The sequence below is a fragment of the Camelus bactrianus genome, chromosome 15 (assembly GCF_048773025.1).
Source record: "Camelus bactrianus isolate YW-2024 breed Bactrian camel chromosome 15, ASM4877302v1, whole genome shotgun sequence".
NCBI classification, from domain to species: Eukaryota; Metazoa; Chordata; class Mammalia; order Artiodactyla; family Camelidae; genus Camelus; species Camelus bactrianus.
The window spans coordinates 52138136-52162380 of record NC_133553.1 but is presented as its reverse complement, the minus strand read 5'-3'; the positions used below and the strand labels follow the sequence as shown (position 1 = coordinate 52162380).

Here is a 24245-nt window from a genome sequence, read left to right as displayed (position 1 = left end):
ATAAGTTTTACCCCTACATGAAAGTCCTACAGAACATTTGAAAGTCTCATTCAACTTATAGAACAATTTTTTGTTATATGGGTTTGTATTGTACATTGCAAAACATCTCTGGCCCCAGCCCAAGAAATGCCAGTGTATCCTCTCATCATTTTAACAAGCCAAAATGGGTCTACAAGTTTCCAAAATGCCCCAAGGGTGTATAGTATCTTCTCTGTTGAGAATTGCTGGTCTGGAGGATTCAGTAATCAGTTGTCTCACTACGACAGTCTTACTGCGATGCTATCAGTACGTGACATTCTAAATCCACCTCTGGCTGATACAGTTCTCTCCAGCTGGTCCAGAAACAAAACCACTCTAACTTGAGAAAAAAAAAAGTTAATGAGAAGGATACTTGAACAGCTCACCCAATAAAAGGGAGAGCTGGGCAAGAAAGCCTGTGTATCATGTAGGATTAAGTTCCACTAAACATGACAGAAAACCCAAAATAACAGTGGTTTAAACAGACAGAATTTTAATTCTCTCTCAAATAAACAGCCTGGAGGTAAGAAATCCAGAGTTGGCATAGCAGCTCTGCTCCATGGAGTCCCCTGGAACCCCTGCTTATTCTGTTCACTCTCTGCTATCCTTAGGGGCATGACCTTCATGGCCCAAGATAGCAGCAGAATGCAAGAAGGGATGAAGAACCAGGCAAATCCCAACTATCTTCTAGGAAAGGTTCTCAGAAACTGCCAGAAGACAATTCCACTTACAACTCATTGTTCTCTTAGTCATATGTCCATGCCTAGCTGCAGGAAGGCTGGGAAAGTGTTCATTCTGGGTGGTTGTGTGACCAGATGAAAATTCTATCATTACTAAAGAAGAAAGGAGAATGGACATTGGATGATAAACTAATAACAGAGCTTCACTTGGGAAGAAGAGAAATCAGGACAGCTCTGGGGTTTCAGTTAACAGCACTGTACATTCAATGTTGGCAGCAGTGGGGATTTATGACTGTGTGGTGCTGTAATCCAGCTGTGTTTAGACTTCCTTGGTGTGGTGGGCTGAATAACGGCTCCCCAAAGATGGAACCTATAAATATGTTACTTTACATAGTATAAGGAATTTTGAAGATGTGATTAGTTTAAGGCTCTTAAAATGGGGAGATTATCCAGGATTATCTGGGTGGGCCTAATGTAATCACAAGAGTCCTAATAAGAGGCAGACAGGAGATGAGAGAGAGAGAATATGTGTCAACAAAAGCAGGAGGCTGGAGGGATACAAGGAAGGGGCAGCCTCTAGAAGCTGAAAAAAGGCAAGAAAACAGATTCTTTCCTGAAGCCTCCAGAAGGAACAGGTCTTGATTTTATACTTCTGACATCCAGAACTATCAGAAAATAAATGTGCATTGTTTTAAACCATAATGCTTATGGGAATTTGTTACAGCAGCAGTAGGAAACTAATACATTTGGGAACTGATTATTTTCTGAGCAGGCTTTAAATCAGATTCTAAAACCTTCTCAAACTTCACAGACTACTCAATATGCTCTCATTAAATCCCTTTCCTGCTGAGGCTAATCAGAATTGGTTTCTATTATGCCCCCAAAAGATCCCAGGCTGGTACTATCGGAGACATTCCTCTAGGGGTCGCCAATAAGGAAACTTAACACCATGACCACCCTTTGTCTCCATTTACCTCTGTTCAGGAGTCTTATTCTCAAGGGAGCAAAACCAAGTTTCCAGATTAGATCACATGCCCACTCCTGTGGTCAGAAGACTGAGGTCTATGATTGGCAGCCCGACCAGAACCACTCGGATTGGGAAAGGGGCAGTTCACTCAAAGTAACGAGGCAATTGCTCTTACCAGAGGAAGGAGGAAAATAATACTGGCCAGTCAAGAACAACAGATATTTATTAATTTCATATTTCAGAGACATAAAAGACTTCTTCATATCCATGAGCCAGATTGCCAAAATAAAAAATTTATAAAGAAATTCCAGTTAAATATGGCAGATTAACTAGATGTGTTTGTCTCTTTTTTTCCCCTGAAATCCCATCAAAAAATGGTATAAGCCTTAAAGGCAAATAGGAAATGAATACTGGCAGACAAAAACCAAAACAAATTTTTTAAAGAAGAATAGTAAGAAACACCGCTGAGCAAAAGAAGCTAAAACCTAAGTATCCAAAGAGGTGGGTACCAAAAAGGAGGCAGCCAGTTTACCACACAGACATTAAGAAAGGCTGAGGACTTCAAAGCATGAGCACTTCCTACACATAAAAGAAGCATTTTGTATCTCATTATTAAATGTGGTTGTATAGACAATTTGATAAAATTCTGTCTTGTAAATATAAAAGATATTTAAACAAATAAATTAGTATACTCTACTCATCTCCGGAAAAAACTGTTAGACTATTAAAAATATAAGTGGATAACTAGTGACTACCAGACATGGGGAAAACCTTCAACATCAACAACAAATCCCAGAGGAAACAAAGATAAAACAAGGAACAAAACAAAACCTTATTTAAAACTATAATTGATATCATCAGAGAGAGAAAAGAAGGTATTGTATTTATGAAACAAGAGGAGGATGATTGTTTTAATAAAGAAACTATCAGAACAAGAATAAGTTTATGGAAATTAAAAACATGGCTATAAAACAAATAAAACCCATTATTTAATCTAAATTATTATATCCAAAATTTAATCTATTAAAGGATTAGAAGATACAAGTAAGGAAATCTTCTAAAAAGTAAAATCAGAAGATAAAAAAGAAGGACAATGAGAGGGGAAAAATAAGATGCTTAAATAATCACTACAGAATGTCCAACATCTGACTGATAGGACTTCCAGAAAGTGAAAACAGAAAAGAAAAAAAAAAGGAAAGCAATCAAGAAAATATCCCAGAGCTGAAAAACATGCCATTTAGACATGCAGTCTCAGATATAAAAAGCCCACTAAGTGACCACCCCCATGAATCAAAAAAGACTTAACCTACAAGTCACAGAACAAAATTTAAGGATACTAAGAATAAACTTAAAACTTCTTGGGGATTGGAGGAGGAGATAATTACATAAAAAGGATCAGTAATTAGGCATCAAAATTCTTGATAGCAATGGAGTTCAGAAATCAATGAAGCAAAGTCTCTCCAGCTCTGAAGGGAAGCTATATTCACCCTCGGGTTCTATTCCTACCCTAAGTAACAACCAACTATGAGGGTAAACGTGTAAAGACACTCAAGTACTCTTTCTCAGGAAACTACTGAAGGACAGGTTCCAGTGAAATGAGGGACCTAACCAAAAAGGAGAAAACATAGAAGCTGGGAAACAGGGACTGTCACACATAAACGGGGAGAGGGACTTCAGTCCTGGGATGAAAATTTAGGTAGCAACCAGTCCAGACAGGAGCGGGAGGACAGAGATAATCAACAGACTATCTGAAATGTTAAATGTAGTATTGGTAAGCATCTGAAAATCAAATTAAACATTTGGTTAGATTAACAGAAAACTGATAAGCTGAAAAACTAGGAAATTTTCAACTCCAAAGAAAACAAACTGTTGTACAGTGAAGGAAAAGTAGTGAAAGTACATTTAACTGACTTACCAATGACCAACACAAAATAATGTAAATACTAAATATCGAATTAACTAGAAATTAGACTAGGATTATATTAAGAGGATAGGGGAAGAAATGTATATGTGTGTGTGTGTGTGGAATCAATAGACAAAATCTAAAATTATAAGCCAAGAAATAGCAGTATAGCTATAGGCATATTATATCAGGAAAAACTGCCAAAGGCCTAAAAGCCTCAGCTTGGTGGAAAGAGAAAGCACTGCCTTTTTTTTTTTTTTTTTAATATAAGCTTTTTAGCATTATTTAATATTCTGTATAACTTTTTTCTCATGTTTTTACAATGAAGTTTAACAGTACAGAAAAGTCACATGAACTTCATGGGTCCCCCCCCCAATATCTATTAATGTATAACTTTGACTATTAAAAAATTATACTGCCCCCCAAAAAAGAACCAATGAGAATAAATCCAGAGATAATTCATGTTTTGCCTTGCATCATGCATTAATGCCAACACTCAGTTCAAATTCTCTTCAGAGAACCAACATTTGCTGAATTAAAAAAAAAAACTCATTGGGGTTCATATCCTCTGTCCCCCTCAGAGACCAATATTTGAATTTTCAAAGATTGCATTTGAAATATTTCAAATACTGAATTACTCACAAGGGAAAAAAACATTCTTTTCTATTTCCTGTGTGTGATTAGTGAATATTCCAAAGCATGAAATTTGATTTAAAAACATTTGTTTTCCAAATGTTCATTCATTTTTCGTACCATCTCTGTATGGCATTTGATAACCAAATGAAAGCCTCCCTTGCTCTGTTCTCCTTAGCCTGGTTCTCCCTTAATCCCCTCTAAGATCATGACTCTATTACATCATTCAGGATCTTCTCTGCTCTAACTCCTAATTTATGTGAGTAATTCCTACGTTTCATCTTATAAATTGCCATTCAGTATTCTATAAACAAGAGTTATTGTGTATATTTTTGCTAACAACAAATATATATACATATATACTACAGTAAAGAAGTTTATAAATTCAGAACCTATTAACAATCTAGGTCTTAAATGCACTTTTAGCATAATAAAATACACTTTTCTGATTGACCAAATAAAGTTTGTCTATGACTATGTGACAGAATACAACTAATAACTGAATTATTCAAACATAGACTCAATATTCCTTTTTTTTTCTTTTTTAAAAAAATATTCATTCCTTTACATGGGCATTTTTTCCTTAGAATGTTTCTATCTGATAAATTCTGACATACTGAGGATAATTTTACACACTAAAACCTTCTGAGGAACTATAATGGGGACATATTCATTAAAATTTAGTATTTATGTTGAAGGATCACTTTAGCAAATTGCTGATTTTAAGAAAATGATTGAGAAGCAAATAAAATATTTTCCAACCATGGTTCTTCACTCATAATTGTGATTTGGCAAAAAACAAACTCTGGTACTGTATGGATTTATAGCTGGAAAATAATATATGCGATGTATAGCAGGAAAACAAAGGTGAGAACAGTAAGAAAAATTTCATCACCAGGAAACCCCTAGGGGCAGGTTGCTTAGTTATCTCATGAAATCAGTTAATCTAGACAATATAGTTTATGGTTCAAGTCAAAATTCATATGCCTTCCCTATCAACCCATTACTTAGGGGAGAGGGGGATACACTAGAAAGCATTTTTACCTAAATTATTTGGATAATGGCTATAATTTCCAATGAATTTGCAAATGGAATTAATTTTTCAGTGTAAAGAAGGTTTTGGTAATTATTTGTCAAACACTGTTCCCTTGTATTCTTAATGCAGGAATCAATCAATATAGTAGAAAACTGTTAAAGAATAGGTTGCAGATGGCAACTAAAATGCCTTCAGGCACAACATGCAATATACTTACTAATTTTTGAATAAAAAATCTAGACCCAGATAAGCAGAAATGCTTTAGGGAGAAAATAATGAATAACTTGAAATCAGAATGGTCTCAGAAAATCCAAAATGTGTCATTGAAAATATACATCATTATAAACACAGAGGGAGACATTATTCAGTGAAAGAATAAAATGAGAGTTCATTGAATGTTTATTTAATCATCTAGAACTTAACTACATATTCTCAGCATTTTTTTTAAAAAAAGAGAAATAGAAATGTAAGTACAGACAGTTATGCTTCTGTTAACCTCAATGAACATGAGCCCTTACTAATGGATGTGATCAAACCTAAATTGGTCTATTGATGCTGACAAACCTGTGGAAACAATGTATGATTTTATTTGAATGGTATCCTTGACCGTGAGTAAAGGAGTCAGAAGCATCACCCACATCATCAGGCCATGAGTGGTGATATCTCTGCTGCCTCTCAGATTGACGGATGACTAGTTCTACCAGTGAAACTCTCTAACAATACACTGGTTCCCCTCTCTAATAATACACTTATCCTTTTCAAAGCAGGGCTTCTTTCTGTGATCAAGCTGATAGAAGAAGGCCGGCTCTTTTTCCTTGTTCCCTGAACAACCTTTCCAAATGGATCTCTCTCTGGAAGTCTGTTACATTAATCCGGAAAGAGCACATATTTTGGAATCAGAGGGATCTAGATTTAGATAATTTACTTAACTTTCCTGAGCTTCAGTTTCTATGTTTATAAAATGAGAGAAATAATATTAGCTACATGATATGTATGAGGTACTGTATCTGCACTATCGGCCTATGCGCTTCTCACAATACATGCTATGGAGTACATATTTAAGTTTAGTTTGTGCCCACTTTTTCTCTATTTGACTTCAGAATTAGACTCATGCCTAATTCTTAGAAGCTTTGTTTTGTCTGCCAGATTAGACTTCTGGGTGCATATAATTAGTTGAACAGATGTGCCTAGTATGCTTTGGCCACCATGTAATGTATGGAGGAGAGAGTGGTTGGGAGAACAGGTTTTGGTGAGTTCATATTCAACCTCCATCACATACTAACAGTATATCTTCGGGAAATTCAATTAACCTCTCGGAGCCTCTATCCTTCAATTGTGAAATAGAATAGTGCTTTTTCTAGCTAGCTAGCAAAGATGTCAGAATGCTTCAAAAACAATAGAATATTATGCAAATGTAAATTATTGGTTTATTACCATAATTATTATAATGGAATTACTACAAATAATACTTAATTTTTATTATTTTTGATTTAGAAAAAAGAAATTATCTTCTTTAAGAAAAACTAGTTATTGCATAGCCAGCTTCTTCTTATACTGAGAAAAAAAGATGAAGTTAATAAATATTTAAGTAAAGAATACATACCAGTCAGAGGATGAAAATATAGCTTCTAGTCTGAGTGCTAACACTAACAATTTCTTGGACAAATTGCCCTAATTTATTTATTTTCTTATCTCTAAAATAATTCCTACCATAGATTACTTTGAGGACAAATACGGAAAAGCAATGGGACAGATGTCAAATCCTTTAAATAAAAGTCTCTCGGATTCAGATGAGTTATTTGTTCCTTGTTATTTGAGCAATCATCTCACCTTGCTTATACACCTTGGTTTATGATTATCATATGACTGCTATAGATATAATCCTCAGAGATTTATAGATGTGGTAGGGTTAACTGAGGAAATCTTTAAGAAACATTGGAGGACTTCAGCTTCACTTTTTAATTAGAGCATGATTAACAAACAGTACTGTTAAGACTATTCAAACCACAGCCAAGTAAAATCCAGAAACTAAAATCAACCATTATCTGCAGCATAAGAGAAACAGAACATTCAAGAAATTTAAAGTAAGATCAATTTGTCAGCAGAATCTCTTAAGAACTTCAAACCTCCTTTTCAGACCCAGGAAATTTTCTTTAAAAGAGAAACTTAGAAATGCATTGTTGGCAGGAATCAGAAAGAAGCAAAGGAAGATTTTTTTTGTATTAATTCATGCCCAATCTAGAAACTATCTGGCTATTATGCCATTTTTAAGTGCCAAGCTCAATGAAAAGAAGCTGAATTTTACATCTCGGTGTAAGTAGTACTGCCCAGAATAATTCATCTTATTTCACTCTAGGCAGAAGCCTAACAAACGTTTTGAACATTTACGGGCCCCAGGTTACAATGAGTACTCAGTACCTGCCCCTTCATCTTACAGGGAACTCCCTTTCTTAGAACTCTGCCTTTAGCTACAAGCCAGGATCTAAGGTCTGGGGTCTGAGTTATTGGTTAGCGTTTCTATATGGATTTGCTCCCCGACCTAGAGAGCCTGGGACAGCATCCTCATCAAGTTTCCTGACAGGAAATTGCGTTCTTCTCTTTCTTGAAATGAGATTTAATAAAAGACCAAGAACACCTGTCCTTTTCCCAGTGAGAACGGACTTTAATTAGTCACAGTCAAATCAAGAGCAGAAACAACAGAGTAATTTAAACAGGGAAGCTTACTATAAAGAATTATTGAGCAATGATAGGAGAGTAACTATAAAGAAGGAACGAGAGCTCAATGGGTGCTGAAGAACTGAGGGGAAGAACAAAAAAAGAAAAAGTTGGAGGAGGTCAAACGTTAAAGTTCATTGAAGAAGGTATGGTCACAGTAGTGTACATAAAATCTAATGGGGGGGTATAGCTCAGTGGTAGAGCATGTGCTTAGCATGCATGAGGTACTGGGTTCAATGTTCAGTACCTCCATTAAAAGAAAAAAACTTTTTAATCTAATAAAATCTTAAAAAAGAAGAAGAAGAAGAAGAAGAAGAAGAAGAAGAAGAAGGTATGGTCACAGCCCACTTGATGGCAGAGAAGTTGCCTAGGCGAGAGATGGCCCAGAGTTGCCAGGAAGGCACAACCAACCTTCTGGGCACAGGCCAACCAGAGCCAGTGGGCAGGCTGTGTGTGCAGAGGAAAACAGGGGGCAGGTGAATCAGAGGGCCACTGCAGGTGTGAGGCTGGAATGAATAATGCCACATGAAACAATTCTGTGGGGCACAGGTGAGATGAACCTAAAGGGTGGGTGCACAGAGGGAGCTGGGCTGCCATTGAGACCAGGACCTGGAGAGGCCCCTCTACAGGAACCTAGCACACCTCTGCGAATAGCTTGGGACAGAGCAGCTCTGACCCACAGAATAGGACGAAGGCTGAGCATCTAGCTCACTAGACAGGCAGCCCAGTGGGAGTCCCAGTATGCCCATACAGAGCAGCAACCTGGCCGGGGGTGAAAGCTGTGCTGTCTGAGGCTCCCAGCCACACTGCTGTGGTTTATCACAAGAACTGAAGAAAGCACACAGGAAAAGCTACACACTACAGGACCTTAGCACTGAGCTGGGCAATGAGAAAGAAAGCATGCTCCTCAGTACCAAGCCATCAAAACTAAGAAGGAAAACCCCTCTTTCTCCTTTAGTGGCTCCCTCCAGCACCCTCTACTGACCAAACATTGTGCCAGCTGCCAAAGGAAAAATATTTACAGGGCCCAGACCTGTTTAAGCAGACTAGTCAATGAAGGGGGTTGAGAAGCAACAAATTAATAATGAACACATTCTCCCTCTGGCTGAAGCCCTCCATTCAATCAAACCTCCCCAGTAAATTGCCCTCTCTGCTGTCCCCTAGAATTTAACCTGTCCCGTGTGGCACCTGCTTCCATCAGCTCCCCAATAATTGATCATCTAACCTGCTCCTCTAGCCATTTACAGTTGGATGTATCAGTAATCTCTCCGCAGCCCCTTTTGAGGATAGCTCATAATTGTGAGCCAGTGGAGCTCTGGTGGAAGACACAGTATTGCATAGCTCTTTAAAGCAATTTATTAAGAGCAATCAAAAATTATTTAAAAATTGGATTGGAGATTAGACAATTTTTAAAGTGATGAGATTGTTCTGTATGGCACTGGGATGGTATATATATGACTATGCATTTTTCAAAACCCATGGAACTCTGTACATTACAAAGAGTGGATTTTAATGTATGTGAATTTTAAAAATTAACTAGGATGTTAGAGGTTTGCAGAATGGAATATAAACTGTGAGAAATAAATCTAACTGTATTACAAATGCATGACATTTTGCAGCAACATGGATGGACCTGGAGATCGTCATTCTAAGTGAAGTAAGCCAGAAAGAGAAAGAAAAATACCATATGATATCACTCATATGTGGAATCTAAAAAGAAAATGAAAAAAGAGGACACTAATGAACTCATCTATAAAAGAAACAGACTCAGAGACATAGTAAACAATCTTATGGTTACTGGGGAAAGCGGGTGGGAAGGGATAAATTTGGGAGTTTGAGATTTGCAAATGTTAACCACTATATATAAAAAAGATTAAAAACAAATTTCTTCTTATAGCACAGGGAACTATATTTAATATCTTATAATAACCTTTAATGAAAATGAATATATGTGTATATATATATATTCATATATATATATATTCATATATATATATATATTCATATATATATATATATATATATATATATATATATATATATATATATATATATATATATATATATATATATAACTGGGACATTATGCTGTACACCAGAAATGGACACATTGTAACTGATTATACTTCAATTAAAAAAGAATTTTAAAAAAGAAAAGGTATATATATGTATAAATGAATCACTGTGCTGTACAGAAATTAACACAACATTGTAAACTGACTATACTTCAGTTAAAAAAAAGATGGGCTGAGATTAAAAAAAAATGTCATAAACTTTTTGAAAGGGATGGGAAGGAGCTGACCTAAAATTACTTTGAAAAATGAAATCTTGACTACATACTGTAAAGCTAAAGATAAAAAGAACTGTATATAAACACCGTACTCTAATAAGTAAGTTAGTTTCTTATAGGGATACAGGTTAAGAATTCTGAAAGTAAACAAGTTTATTATACTGTATAGCACAGAGAACTATATTCAATATCTTGTAGTAACCTATGATGAAAAAGATTATGAAAATGAGTATATGTATGAATATGTATGACTGAAACATTATGCTGTATACCAAAAATTGACACAACATTATAAACTGACTCTACTTCAAGAAAAAAAAATTCTGAAAGTACTTTACATCTATACTAGGGTTGAGCAAATGATAAATGACAGATAATAAGATCCAAGTTTCTCACAGTCAGAGGAAAAAGTTACAAATAAACAGAGGAGAAGCTAGAATGAACCCTGTGATACTAAGTTAGATTTGGGGACATCAGCATAAACTTATGTTTAATTTAAATGACTTGGATAGATAGTAGAGAGATAACTTTAGATACGTGTGTATACACGGGAATACATGCATGTATTTCCCAGCTCTGTCCCCTCAACAGCACTGGGCACACCTGTACCCAGATCTTGGTTTCTAAAAGCCATTCTCCAAGAGGCAGAACAAAGGCTCCTTGGGGAAATGGCTGAGTCTAGGGTGCAGGCAGAGAAGATATAAGATGGGCTTGGAGAAAAGTATGCTGCCAGAAAGTAATCAAGTGCCCCGATAACAAAAGGGACAATCTGAAAGAGCTCCCAATGGCCAAAGATGGAAAAATCTGGACAAGCATGCTATTCTGAGACGTGGAGATGAATTTTTTTTTTTTAAATATATCATTAAAAGTGGAAAGTGGTTGCTCCTGGAGAGTAAGAAGCAGTAGAGGGGCAGAAGCTGTTGTTTGCTGTTAAAGGCCTTGGAAAATAATTTGACACTTTAAACCATGTCCATGTTGGCTTTTAGAGCTTTGAAAGAAAAAATTTGAAACTACATTAAAATTAACAAACAAACAAAAAAAGGAGAATGTGGAGCTAATAAGGGAAGATTCTGACAAGAGAGGGTTTTGTTTGATTGCTATGTTTTACCAAAATGGGAGACACAGCCAGTTTGCATGCGGATAGAAAGCCAGTAGAGAGAAAGGATAACTACGGGGAAGAGAAAGAAACAGTTGATTAAGGTAAGTGTCTGAGAAGGAGAGGCAATCTGACAGTTTCTTGTGAGGATTCACAGAGGAATGGGGATGGCACTAGTAAGTGCCATTATTTCTAACCTATCTCAGGACAGAGATTGACACATGTTGAATCTCAGAAAACCTCTGTCCTGGTCCCCCTCACTTCTTGCTGCGTCCTGAGGTGCACCCACCCTTGCCTGGTACGGGGTGCTCTCCATTAAACTACAAAGGTGCACTCCCTGAAAATGTCATAAGCAAGTCTGTCACTTCCTTGTCAGCGTCTACACTACTTAACTACAGAGATTTGGCCACTGAAGGCCTCCCCCCCCCAAAAAAAAAGCAAGATATATATTAGTATACCACTGAACTGTACACTTAAAAATGGATGCAATGGTAAATTTTATGTTGTGTAGGTTTTATCACAATAAAAAAATTTTAAAGCAAGATATAAAACTAGGGAGTCATCCCTAAATCGACAGCACTGTATTTATCAGATTATCTTTAGTGATGGAGGGAAGCCCAAAGTTAAAATGTTTAGAGAGAGGTGGAGACCAATTTTGCCTTCACATTTAACTGTGGTTCTAGCCTTGTTTGGAAAGAAAGAACTCACTTCCCACATCACAGGGGCAATTCTGTCTTCCTAACAATCGAAGAGTTTTCTTCTAGAACTATGACTCAACTCTCTGGGGGAGAGTTCCTTATCACAGTATGGCAGCAATGATATTTCCACTAAGCTGAGGTATTTCCACTAAGTAGAGTGGACATGGATATATTTAATATATTAAAACCTTTTTTAAGAAATCTATTTCACATTTTAAAAATTTGTTCTCAACTTCACAAATAGTTTAAAAAGGACTGTCAGAGACTACTTTTAATTATAATAATAAGCAAGGAATTAATAGGGGGTATTCACTCAGAATGGAAGAAAATGCTTCCACTCAGCCTTATTTCCACATTTCATTCTGCACTTAGTCCAAACCATATTCTAATACAATGCAATCAATTTATTCATGACAAGTGATAATTAGTATGTAGTCCTAGCAAAACGGGTCTGGCGATCTTTTTGATTTGCACCTTCTTTGTTTGGGAATATTGCATTAAATAACTGTATGGCAAATAAAATGACTTGGCAGGCCCACGCAGAGAAAGAAGTATTCTCAGAAGCAAGTTGCCTTTATATGGGCATATTTCTACATTCTAAAATAATGTCTCCATTATCTTGGTTAGAGTTCAACTCCTTTAAATCTATAAGAAATATGCGATGCATGAGTGTATGTGATGATTCACAGATTTGAAATAACACCTACTCTCCTTTGGTTCTGGCACAAAATGTGTCAGTGAAGCCTGCAATTAAGAAAATTATCTTGGCCTATCTTGCCACAAGGATGGTGACATCAATATACGCATCCAGAGCAGAAATGTGTTAGCAAAAATGAGTTTAGAAAACAATACTATTCCAGCAATGGCTGGTGCCTTGGTGCCTTTACCATGTCATCTAAACTTTTGACATTAATAGCATTAATAATATTTACTAAATACTGCTGAGTTGTTTCTTTTAGTCATCAGAACAGCCCCATGAGATAGGTACTGTTATGGCTCCTATTTTACAGATGAAGAGAGGTTAATAGGTTGCCCAAGAGCATACTCTTAGCCAGTGGTAGAGCCTGGATTTGAACCCAGATCTCTCTGACTCAGATGTTCACTCTTTTGATCAGGACTGGCTATATAATTTGAAGAGCCCAGTGCAAAATGAAAATGTGGGGGCCCCTATTCAAAAATTATTACTTTCAGGATGGTGGTGCCAAGGCATTAACCCAATCACAGGGCCCTTCTAAGCACAAGGCCCTGTGTGGGCACACAGGCTACACAGCCATGAGCTGGCACTGCTCTTACCATACCACTGCCCTCCGTTGTGTCCTTCATCCCCATGCCTCAACCGAGTTCAGCAAATATTTTGTCCAAGCCACAACTCCACCATAAGAGGTCCTGCCTGGATTCCTGAAGGACATATGTCTGGTCTGGAGACAAACAACACTTATGTCTCAGTCAGTTCTTTCACTAGATTTCACATTATGCTCAAGAACAGAAAGTATCCCCTAATTTTATGAGTTTTGAATATCAACCTTCTCTTTGGTCCCTAACACCTCCCTTTTAATTAGTCTTTTCCCCTCTTTTAAAAAATAAATAACTCTGCCATTTCCACTGCAATTTCACGCATATAATATTTGCTTCTTCCTGCTGTGATTATTTGCAGCAGCTTTCTCCTAATGATGGGATAAGGCCTCAGATCGTTGTAATTGTAGGGTCCTGAATAATGAGCCCTTTGCCTCTCTGGATCTCCTTTTGAAGATCCTTCCAAACCTTTCACTTGGCACCTTCATTCAGATGGAATGTCTGGAGCTTGGTGGGCGGCATGTTTTAGGGTAAACCTTCTACTGTCCAACACATATCTTGAGAACAAAGGAAGTCTGTTTGCAGTGTTTATAGAGTAATTGGGGCATGCAGGTTACATTTGTAGGGAAAGGAACCAGTTATGTGTGGATATCTGTGGTGGAGGAGAGTTTGGAGGTGGAAGACTAAAAGACAGAGAAGATACCATCTCTGCCCCTGGTGGGGATTTCCACCTAATCTGATGCCTGGCTCCAGATTCTCTCACCCTCACATACCTTTTTTACTGTGACTTCCTTTTCTAAAGAAATTTTGACTATTCCTATCTTTAATTTCTGCCTAATGTGGGGTAAGAAGGGAGGAATCACAGGCAGTGTCCACCTGAAACTCTTCATAATTTAGGACTTAAATGTGGACTCTTGAGATCAATGCCTCCCTACCTCATACATAAAGCTGAATGAAATTGTTGATCATTTATAAATTTGGCATGGGAAGAATAAGGCATAAGCAAATATCTCAAACAGTAGTTCTCAATTGTATCAGATCCACCATCCCCTCTGTACAACAAAATATCTCCTTCGTTGTCCTGCAAGGAAATTAATAGATTATGATATAACCCACCAACACATAGAAAAAACAAACCAAAACATCTTTTAAAATTAACATAATGCTCCAAGTGTGATATAAAGGAGAAATAAAATTAGAGTTGGGGACTATGTACAAATAATTATAAATAGGTATTTCACTCACATCAGTGCCCTAAAGGACATTTGATAGTTGGGCAGGACAACTTCTATGTTCTATGGAATTGTTCCAAACATCTGTCAGTCCTGGCCCTCAGCCACCAAATACCACTTAGCACGACTTCAATCACTGTGATAACCAAAAATGCACCCACAGTTCCCAAAACACATCCTAAAAGGTGGTACTGTGCCTGCTGAGAACCACTGGCCTAAGTAGGAGTACCTGTGTATTAGATTCCTTTGGCTTCTCCTTTGGTTAGGATTTCCAGGTAACAGAACAAGATATACTTGCCATACTCCCAGGGTAAGTGTTCCAGGGCTTAACAAGCCTGAACTCAACAAGCATGCATTTTCTATTTGCACACAACTATTTTTAGGCCACTAGTCTTAAAATAGTACTCACACACACCAAGGTCCCTGACCACGAAGAGTGACAAGGCTTTGGTTAGGGAGTGGCCATGCTATGTATAGACTGATGATTATGTAGAGTGAGGCAGCAAGAACATTTATTTTTTGCCATATTTAAAATTTAGGGAGGTGGAATCAATGGGTGTGTCAATGCGGTACGCTGGTTGGCCTTGTACCTTGTTTCTTGGTCCTCTCTGACCTTTACCTTGGATTAATGGAGACTCTGCACTGTAAACTTTTTTTTTTTTTTTTTTACCTTGGCCAAGGAAATGTTGTCTCTCTTTCTGCTGGCTGAATACAAAATTGAAGGCAAATCGAGACCCAAAGGGAGTAAGAGTCCCCCCACCTTCATGCCCCTTGACACACGCCCCTAATTAGGATCAATCTAAATATCATTCACCAGACACTTAGAAAGAGATCTGGCCAAAAATAAAAAGGGGGGAAAAAAAATGAATGTTTGTGGAAACTTCTGTGAGTCACCCTCTAACATTTACCAGAGGTCAGTACTTTGCTGCCAGAATAAGCTCATATTTGAATGGAAGAAAAATTCTAAACAACATAAGGGAAAACTTAAACAGCAAAATCCCTGTATGCCATGACCTATGATATAACAGTTGCCCCTCTTAAATCATGCTCATCCAAGAGCATGTTTAACCACAAACATGATGTCTGGGTGATATAGTTCTTAAGTGGGCCATTAACAAGAAGGTGGGTTTGAATCAATGGATGGGAGAGAAAAAAATGTGTTCCAACTGAAGAAACCATTTCTTCATTCACACATACATTCATTTGTTTCCTTTCCCAGCTAAATTTCACTTATAATACATTGCATGTACTCTTAGCTCCCTCTGACACTTTGAGATACTGACTTGTTTAAACAATGACCCTTGTTAAAGGCAACGTTCCTTGTAGTCCATGCTTATACCTGTGCAGCTAAATGTGACTGGTGAGGAACCAAACCACAAAGAGAAATCCCACTTTAAATTTCTGATCATATACCTCGAACAGGCCCTTAATGCCACCAGCAATCACACTATATTTCCCACGTCCTTCTATTATCCCACTCTCCCAAGTGATATTATATACCTTCACTCTGTCCTCAAACCCCAAATACCTACTCACCACTCATTTTCATTCTCTGTTGATGGCTTTGCTTCCTATTTCACCGAGGAAATAGAATGACTCAGAAGAGAGGTCCCACAAACACCCACCACCTGCAACAGTGGTGGGCTTCTTTCCTATGGCTGTAGATGAACACTTTGTGCCCCTAGAAGAGGCCAGTTACTCTCACCTACTCAAGGACATCACTCCAACAGTTCTGCTCTCAATTCTCCCCTTTTAAGTAATGTCCATCAATCTATGGACATTATTTTTCCCATCTTTGAAAAACACTCTCTTGACCCCACTTCTTCCTCCAGCTACTACCTCCATTTTATATTTTCTAAAAGTTCTCTGTAGTCACCATCTCCAATATCTCCCTTCCCATTCTCTCTTAAACCTACTACAATCAGGTATTTCTCCAATCCACTCCAATTAAATTGCCCTTATCAAGGTCACCTCAACCTCCCTGTTGCTTATACAATGGCCAAGTCTCAAGTCTTTATCTTACTTGATCAATTAACAGAATATGATCATTCCCTCCTCCTTGAACCACTTTTCCACTTGGCTTATAGAAGTAGACTTGTCTGGTCTTCCTCCTACATCTTTGGCTCCTCCTCAGTCTTCTTTGTTGGGTTCTCTTCAACTCTCTGATCTCCAAAATTTGGAGTATTACAAAATTCAGTCCTTGGCTGTCTTCTCTTTATTTTCTTCACTCACTTATTTGGTGATCTCACCTAGTCTCAGGCTTTAAATACCATCTAATACATGCTGTGTCCAGCCTTCATTTCTCCCCCTGAAATCCAGACTCACATATCTGGCTGCTGCCTTAATATCTCCACTTGTATGACTAATAGACCTCTTCATTTAACAAGTCCAGAACTGAACCCCCGTCTTCGTCTTGCTACCTCCCTACTGCCAAACCCTGTACCTCTTCTACTTTTCCCCAGTTGCTCAGGCCAAAACCTTGAAGTCATCTCTGATGCCTTTCTTTCTCTCATTCCCCATATCTGACCTATCAGCTTAACCTTCAGCACCAGTCCAGAATCTAACCACTTCTCACCACTTCCACTGCTGTCTCTCACCTAAATTGATCTTTCATCTTTGACAGCATTCAGACTCTTCTCAAGACACAAGCCAGAGTGATACTGATAAAACATAAGTCAGAGAGCCACCCCTCTGTTCAAAAACCCTCCAATGATATTTTTAGTAAAAGCTCCTAAAATTCCTTTAAAGCCTACATGCTCTGCTCCTGGCCCTTTCCTTTTCCATCTTCACCCCTTGCTTCCTTCCCCCTTGCTCATTCCATCCTAGTAGGACTCTCCCCACCCTTTGCTATTCCTTAAACCTTCCAGACACCTCAAGACCTTTGTACTCACTGTTTCTGGGATGTTCTTTCCCCAGACATGACTCACTCACCCACCTCCTTTCCTCAGATGTCACCTTCTCAGTGAGTCCTTCTCTGTTTACCCATATGCAATGTTCATTTTATGTGTCAGCCTGACTGGCATGCCCAGACATTATTCTGGGTATGTCTGTGAGAGTGTTTCTGGATGAGATGAACATTTGCATATGTAGACAGTAAATCAGATTGTCCTGGGTGGACCTCATCCTATCAATTGAAGACCTGAATAGAACAAAAAGCCTGAGTAAGGGGAAACTTTGCTGTTGAACTGCAGAGCTAGGGCATCCATTATCTCCTGCCTTCAGACTGGAACTCATATCATAAGCTCTCCTGGTTCTGGGGCCTTCAGATCTGGACTGGAACTACACTGCCTTGCTGGGTCCCTGGCTTGCCAACTGCAGATCTTAGGGCTTCTCAGCCCCTTTCTCAGCCTCCACAATCACATGATTCAATTCCTTATAATAAATCATTTATATGTAATGATAGATGATAGATAGATACATAGATAGACAGACAGATAGATAAATACCTCATGGGACTGTTATGGGGATTAAATGACTGAATATTTTTGTAGTGCTTGGAAGAGTGCCTAGTATAATACTATAGTAAGTGCTATATTAAGTAAACTAAATTTTATATATATATATTCCTGCTCTCAAGAAGTTCACAGATAGTGGAGAGGAAAACTTACCTGTAAAAAGTACAGAGTATACAGTGGTAGCACAGAAGATGGGAAGGGTCAATTTCCCCTTAGGGTCAAGGAAGCCTTCACAGAAAAGGTGATATTTAATGTGAATCTTGGAGAATGAAGGAATGTTTACTAGACCAACAAGAAGGGAATTCCAGGCCAAGGACACAGAATAAATGTTTAAATCAGGAGGCTCAGAGGTAAGAATAAATCCATCCTCCCACCTTCCAGGAAGTGATGATCTGGAGTTGTCTCAATAAACCCAGCTTGTTTTTCCAGCTTTATCCTTTAATTTCCTTATTATGTAAGTGAAGGTGTTGGCAACACTGAATATTAAATTAGAGTCATTTTACTGTGTAGGAGAGGAAGTTTTGTAGATTGCTGCACCCTTGGGGAAAGTTCATCCCAATCTGTTTGATGCATTGGGTGAAAAGAATCTGCTAGTTCTAAGTCACCTTAATATTCTTGAAAGAATCTTCAAGTTTCTTATAGTTAACTAGTATTTACAGTATTTTATCTGCTGATGCTATCATTGATAACCATTCCCTTTAAAATTAGAATTCATTTGTGTAATGAATTTCAGTTTTTCCATATGCTTCATTCATTTATTTTGTTAGTTAACTAAAAGTATGTTTTATCTTTCGTTACATTGTCAGAAATATTAGCTAATGGCAGTTTTAAAAAATAAAACAACTCTAATATCCATTAAAATACTTCCTAAGAGACCTTTTTTCTATATTAAAAAATATTACATAGGGACAACATTACTTCACATACCTTTGACTATGTCCTTTTAAGTGAATGATCTAGAAATCAGTGGAGCGAGCCCTTAGAGGGAAGTGGTCAAGGGGTCATCCAGGGAAGGCAGCAGGAGCTGGGCAGGATTCATCGAAGCACCACAATTAGATGTGTCCAGTTTTCAGGATCTGGCCCCAAAACTCACTCCTGCAGTGTCCCGGGTACAGACCCAGAGAGACTGACTCATGCACAAGAGACAGAGGTAGACATCCAAATGCCAGTTTATTCATTTGCAGTGAGAAATTAAACTCCCACATGGACCAGAATGCTCTCATTAGCATAGTTAGTGCATTTTCTCCTTGAAGTCAAGGCAAAGACAGGTAATTCATACTCGGAAGGTACTTTACTAATTTGCCATGAGAAACCTCTTCATGTGGACAGAAACCTCAGTTTCTGTATGATCTGTATGTCTTCTCCCTAGAGATAGCCTAAGTGGGAAGTCAAGCCATAATCAGAATGTTGCTCAGTAATAAGAATAAAGATAGATAATCAAACATATGGAACTAGACTAAAAGCTCCTGTGGCAGATAAAATAAAGACCCCAAAGATGTCTATATCCTAATACTCAAAACCTCTGAATATGTTACCTTACATGGCAAAAGAACTTTGCAAGTGTGATTAAATGAAGGATCTTGAGATGGGAGGATTATCTTTGATTATCAAGGTAGACCCAATATAATCACAAGCATCCTTATAAGAGAGAGAAATGAAGGTCAAAGGCAGTAGGAGGGGATGTGACTATGGAAAGAAGAGATTGGAGTGATGCCAAGAGGGGGCTCGGAGCCAAAAAATGCAGGCAGCTTCAAGAAGCTTAAAAAGACAAGGAAATGGATTTCCCCTTGAAGACTCTAGAAGGAATGTAACACGCTGACACTCTAATTTTAGTTTAGTTAGACTCATTTTAGACTCCTGACCTCCAGAATTATGGTAGAATAAACTTGTATTATTTTAAGCCATTAGGTTGTGTTAATTCATTCAGCAAAAGGAAACTAATACTGACTTTGAGGCATCTGCATTAGTTAAGATTAGATTCAGCTGTGAGTGGCAGAACTCTCCAAATATAAGTAGCTTAAACAAGGTGTGCTTGAACAAGTTATGATCTCTCACAAAAATAAAGTCCAAATTAAACAGTCTAAGAATGATACAGCAGATCCACAGTTACCAGGGACCCAGGATCCCTCTACCTTGTTGCTTTGTCATACTCAACATGTGGTTTCTGCTTGATGGTTCAAGATCGCTGCTTAATCTCCAGTCGTCACACACATATTCTAACCAGCAGGAAGGAGGACACAGTAAAGGGAAGTATGCCCTTTCAGTAAGCAAACTTACTGAAAGTTGCACACACCATGTCAGCTTGCATCCCACAGAAAAACAATTGGTTATAGAGCCACACCTAGTTTCAAAGGAAGCTTTAAGTATAGTCCTTACTCTGGATGACTTTGTGCCCACTGGAAAATAAAGGATCCTATTCCCAAGGGAAAAAAAAAAAAGGAATAATGGCTACTTATAATACATACCATAGCATCAATCTCAGTTGAGATTATCTTACAAAAACAAAGTCCTCAATAATCCATTAGCTGTAATTCCTGCATCCATCTCCAATCAAAACCAGAAACATACAAGCCAACACTTCCTTTCCTAATCTGAGCTTGGATAGGTACTACCAGTTTTGCCTATGTGTTTCTTTATCTAGGAATTGAACACTTATTAAATCCGTTTTTGACCAATATCTTTAGATACATTAAAATATCTTTAGTTAGGTTATTGACATTTTAGCTGGCCCAAGTCTTTCAGGTAATTATATGTTTTCCTACCATGATCCTACAGTTTACTCTCAGAAGGCACTTCTGTTCCCTCCTTCACAAGTCCGTGGAAGATACTTCTCCATGGCCCCAAAGGGTAACAAATTCTAAAGGGGAAACATCTGCCATTGGGTTAAAGCGTGGTACCAACAGATAAGTTTTACTCTCTTCCATGGCTGCGAATCATGGCCAGCCATTCCAATCTTAGAACTGTCTGAAATTTGTCCCAATATTGAGCAAAATGTGATCATGTAGATGGTGGAGATTAAGTCCAACACCACTACTTGAAAGATAACTATCCAATTTGCCTCTGAACTTCTTTTTAGCTAGAGTCATGGCTGGTCTAATAAGTAGGTGGAGTGAATACTGATGCTCATGGAATTACAACATGACAGGTATAATTAATATCCTCATTGCTGATGAAGAAACTGAGGCCTAGAGAAATTAACCAATTTGCCCAAGGCTAGGGCTATGCAATGTCAGAGTGAGGATTCAGACCTCTTAACCAGAGTCTGACTCTAAATTATTACACTATTGATATGATTCAAAAAATCTGGGGAATGTCTCTGTTGCAAAGTATTTCCCCATTCTTTTTCAAAGTACCTGAAATTTCAAACATTCTTTTGGTCCTGAAAGCAGATATAACAGCAAAAGTAAAGCCAACTCTTTAAAGCATCCAGGGGGAAGAATCATCAAGTTCTTTCTGTCTCCATGATCAATACCTTGTTTCAGGCCACCATCGTCTCTCACCTGGAGTGCCACAATAACCATCTCCCAGGATGGCTCCTTCCAATCTGTTCTACACATTATAGCCAAAATGATCTTTCCAAAATATACATCTGATCATGTCATTTCCCTACTTAAACCCTTTCAGGGACTCTTCATTGCTTTCAGCATGGTCTGTAAGAGTGGTTCTCAACCTGTTAGGCAAAATTTTATATAACAAATAATTTTCATCAACCCCCTCTTCCACAGCATCCCAATATTTCCTCTGTTATAGCACATGGCAGTCACATTGCATTGTAATGATCCCTTTACTTCTCCGGCCACTACCTGAACAAAAAGTTTCTTAAGAGGACAGACTGTGCTGCAGTCACCGTTACAGCACAGAATGGTTGATACAGAGGAAAACGAAATCGGAGAGCATCAGACTAACTTAGCTGAACTGTCTTCTATTCCCACTGGACACTTCTGAGAAAGAAATAATGAGGTTGGGAGTATTATGGTCAGCTATTACTTTTTAGACATCTTGAAAAAAGAACCCTGACAAACTTTACCTGTTAAGGTGAACATCAGCAGTGATGAGTCATATTGATAGATGTACCCTTGATACAATGGGATGAACTAATGCTTTCTCTCTGCAGTTTTCCTCCCCAAAACCATAATCCTAGTACAATCAAAAGACAAATATCAGACAGATCTCAATAGAGGGGCATTCTACAAAATATCTAATGAGTATTCTTCAAAACTATTAAGGTCATCAAAAGCAAGGAAACTGTCACAGCAAAGAAGAGTCTAAAGAGACATGATGCCTAAATGTAATCTGATATCCTAGATATGATTCTGAAACAGAAAAAAGACATTAGGTAAAACCTAAGAAAATATGAATAAAGTATGTACATTCATTAATAATAATGGATAAATATTGATTCATTAATTGTAACTAGTGGTACCATGTTAACATAAGATATTAATAATACTGGAAATTGGGTACAGAATATATGGAAACTCTCCATACAATCTTTGAAAATTTTCTGTAAATCTAAAATTGTTCTAAAATAAAACGTTTATTTTTTTAATGGGCAAAATATTTAAATAGACGCTACACTCCAAAAAATGGTGTATAAATGCAATAAGCCCATGAAAAAAATCCAACATTGTTAGTCATAAGGCAAATGCAAATTAAGTCATAATACAATACCACTACAGACACATTAGAATGGTTAAAATGCAAAAGACTAGCAAAATCAAGTGTTTGTATGGATACAGAGCAACTGAAATTCTCAAACACTGATTACAGGACTGATGATAGTTATTCTAAAAACAGTGTGGCAATTTCCTATCAAGTTAAACATACACTTTCCACAAGATTCAGCAATTCCACTCCTAGGTATTTACTCAAATAACAAAATACATGTTCACACATACATACATAAAATGTAAAATTATATCATCAACCACAAAAATAACAACAACAAAAAAGCATAATCACTTAGAAATTCATGAAAACTTTTTGAAATAACTACAGGGTTATATTCTTAAGTTATGCATGCGAAAACATTTAGAGGTAAAATGATGTCTGCATCTTATTCTTAAATGATTCAGCGAAAGAAAAAAGGGAGGAAGGGAGGAAAGGAGAGAAATAAGCAAATCTGACAAAATGTTCAAAATTGGTGAATCAAGAGAAAGAGTATATGAGTCTTGTTATTCTTGTACATTTTCTATACAGTTTCAGATTTTTTAGAATAGAACGTTGTGGGGAAAAGTAACCTCAGTAATAGTACTGTTAGGATGAGATGAACTTCTCTAGGAGTCAGTTTTTTATTTTTTACTTTTCTCACTGGCCAAAGGCTAGCCAAAGTATTTATATAGTCTGAGCACTTAAAATGTGACTATCTTCACAGAACACTCTGTGAACTGTGAACTGTTTATTAAACTGTGAACTGTTTATTAAAAGTTGCTCAGATGGTCCAACTAAATTTAGGGTTATATGTTTAACACCAGTACAACTCAGCTATAAAATAAAAAGTCCCATCAAACAATTTCTTTTGTATTCCATAACTGGAGATAATGCTCAACTTATTTGTCCACTTGTTCTGGAATCAGTAAGACATTTTTATTTAGGATTGATTTTAAAAGAAGGCAGATTTGGCAATAAAGGTGAGCTAACTAATTTTTAATTTAAAAGAATAGTCCCCTTGGGAGCCTATGTGTTTATTTCAACAATACTATTACTGCTCAGACATTTCTGGGAATCCCACTTTGGTGCTTCAGAGCCCATTTCTGAAATTCCTAATAAAATCAGTGTAGTTATTTTAATACATCCACATTTTATTTTGAACAAAATGGCATCTAAACATGTAATCACTCAAGTTATTTACCATTCTTTAACTCAAATGACTATTGGCATTTTTGAAATATCAAGCCTACCTTAACAAATAAAAAATTGCCATCATAACTGCTATTCAAAAAAACTTTCCATGTCTTTAAAACAAAGAAAAAAGTAAGAGCTCCAAAATTATTTTAGGCCAGGGGTTGGCAAACATTTTCCGTGAAGATTCAGACAGTAAACATTGCAGGCTTTCTGGATCATGTGGGTTCTGTCACAGTTAGTCAAGTCTGCTGTTATAATGTGAAAGCAGTCATAGACACTGCTAAAATGAATGAGCTTACCTGTATTATAATAAAATTTTATTTACAAAAACAGTTTGTGAGAAACATTTGGCCTACAGGCCCTAGTTTGTTGATCTCTGTTTTAG

At 37.3% G+C, this 24245-nt stretch overlaps 1 protein-coding gene across 8 annotated transcripts in view; it reads right to left on the bottom strand.

Annotated features, from left to right (window-relative positions):
* Positions 1–24245, bottom strand: part of ACYP2 (acylphosphatase 2) — a 218367-nt gene that overhangs the window by 163348 nt on the left and 30774 nt on the right. Inside the window, exon 1 of one of the 8 annotated variants that reach the window (XR_012498966.1) lies at positions 14791–15425. The exons of the other annotated variants lie outside the window; for them this stretch is intronic. The gene's annotated coding sequence lies outside the window, so the exon portion shown is untranslated. Of the gene's footprint in view, positions 1–14790; positions 15426–24245 lie in introns of those variants that run through there. 8 annotated transcript variants of the gene reach the window in all.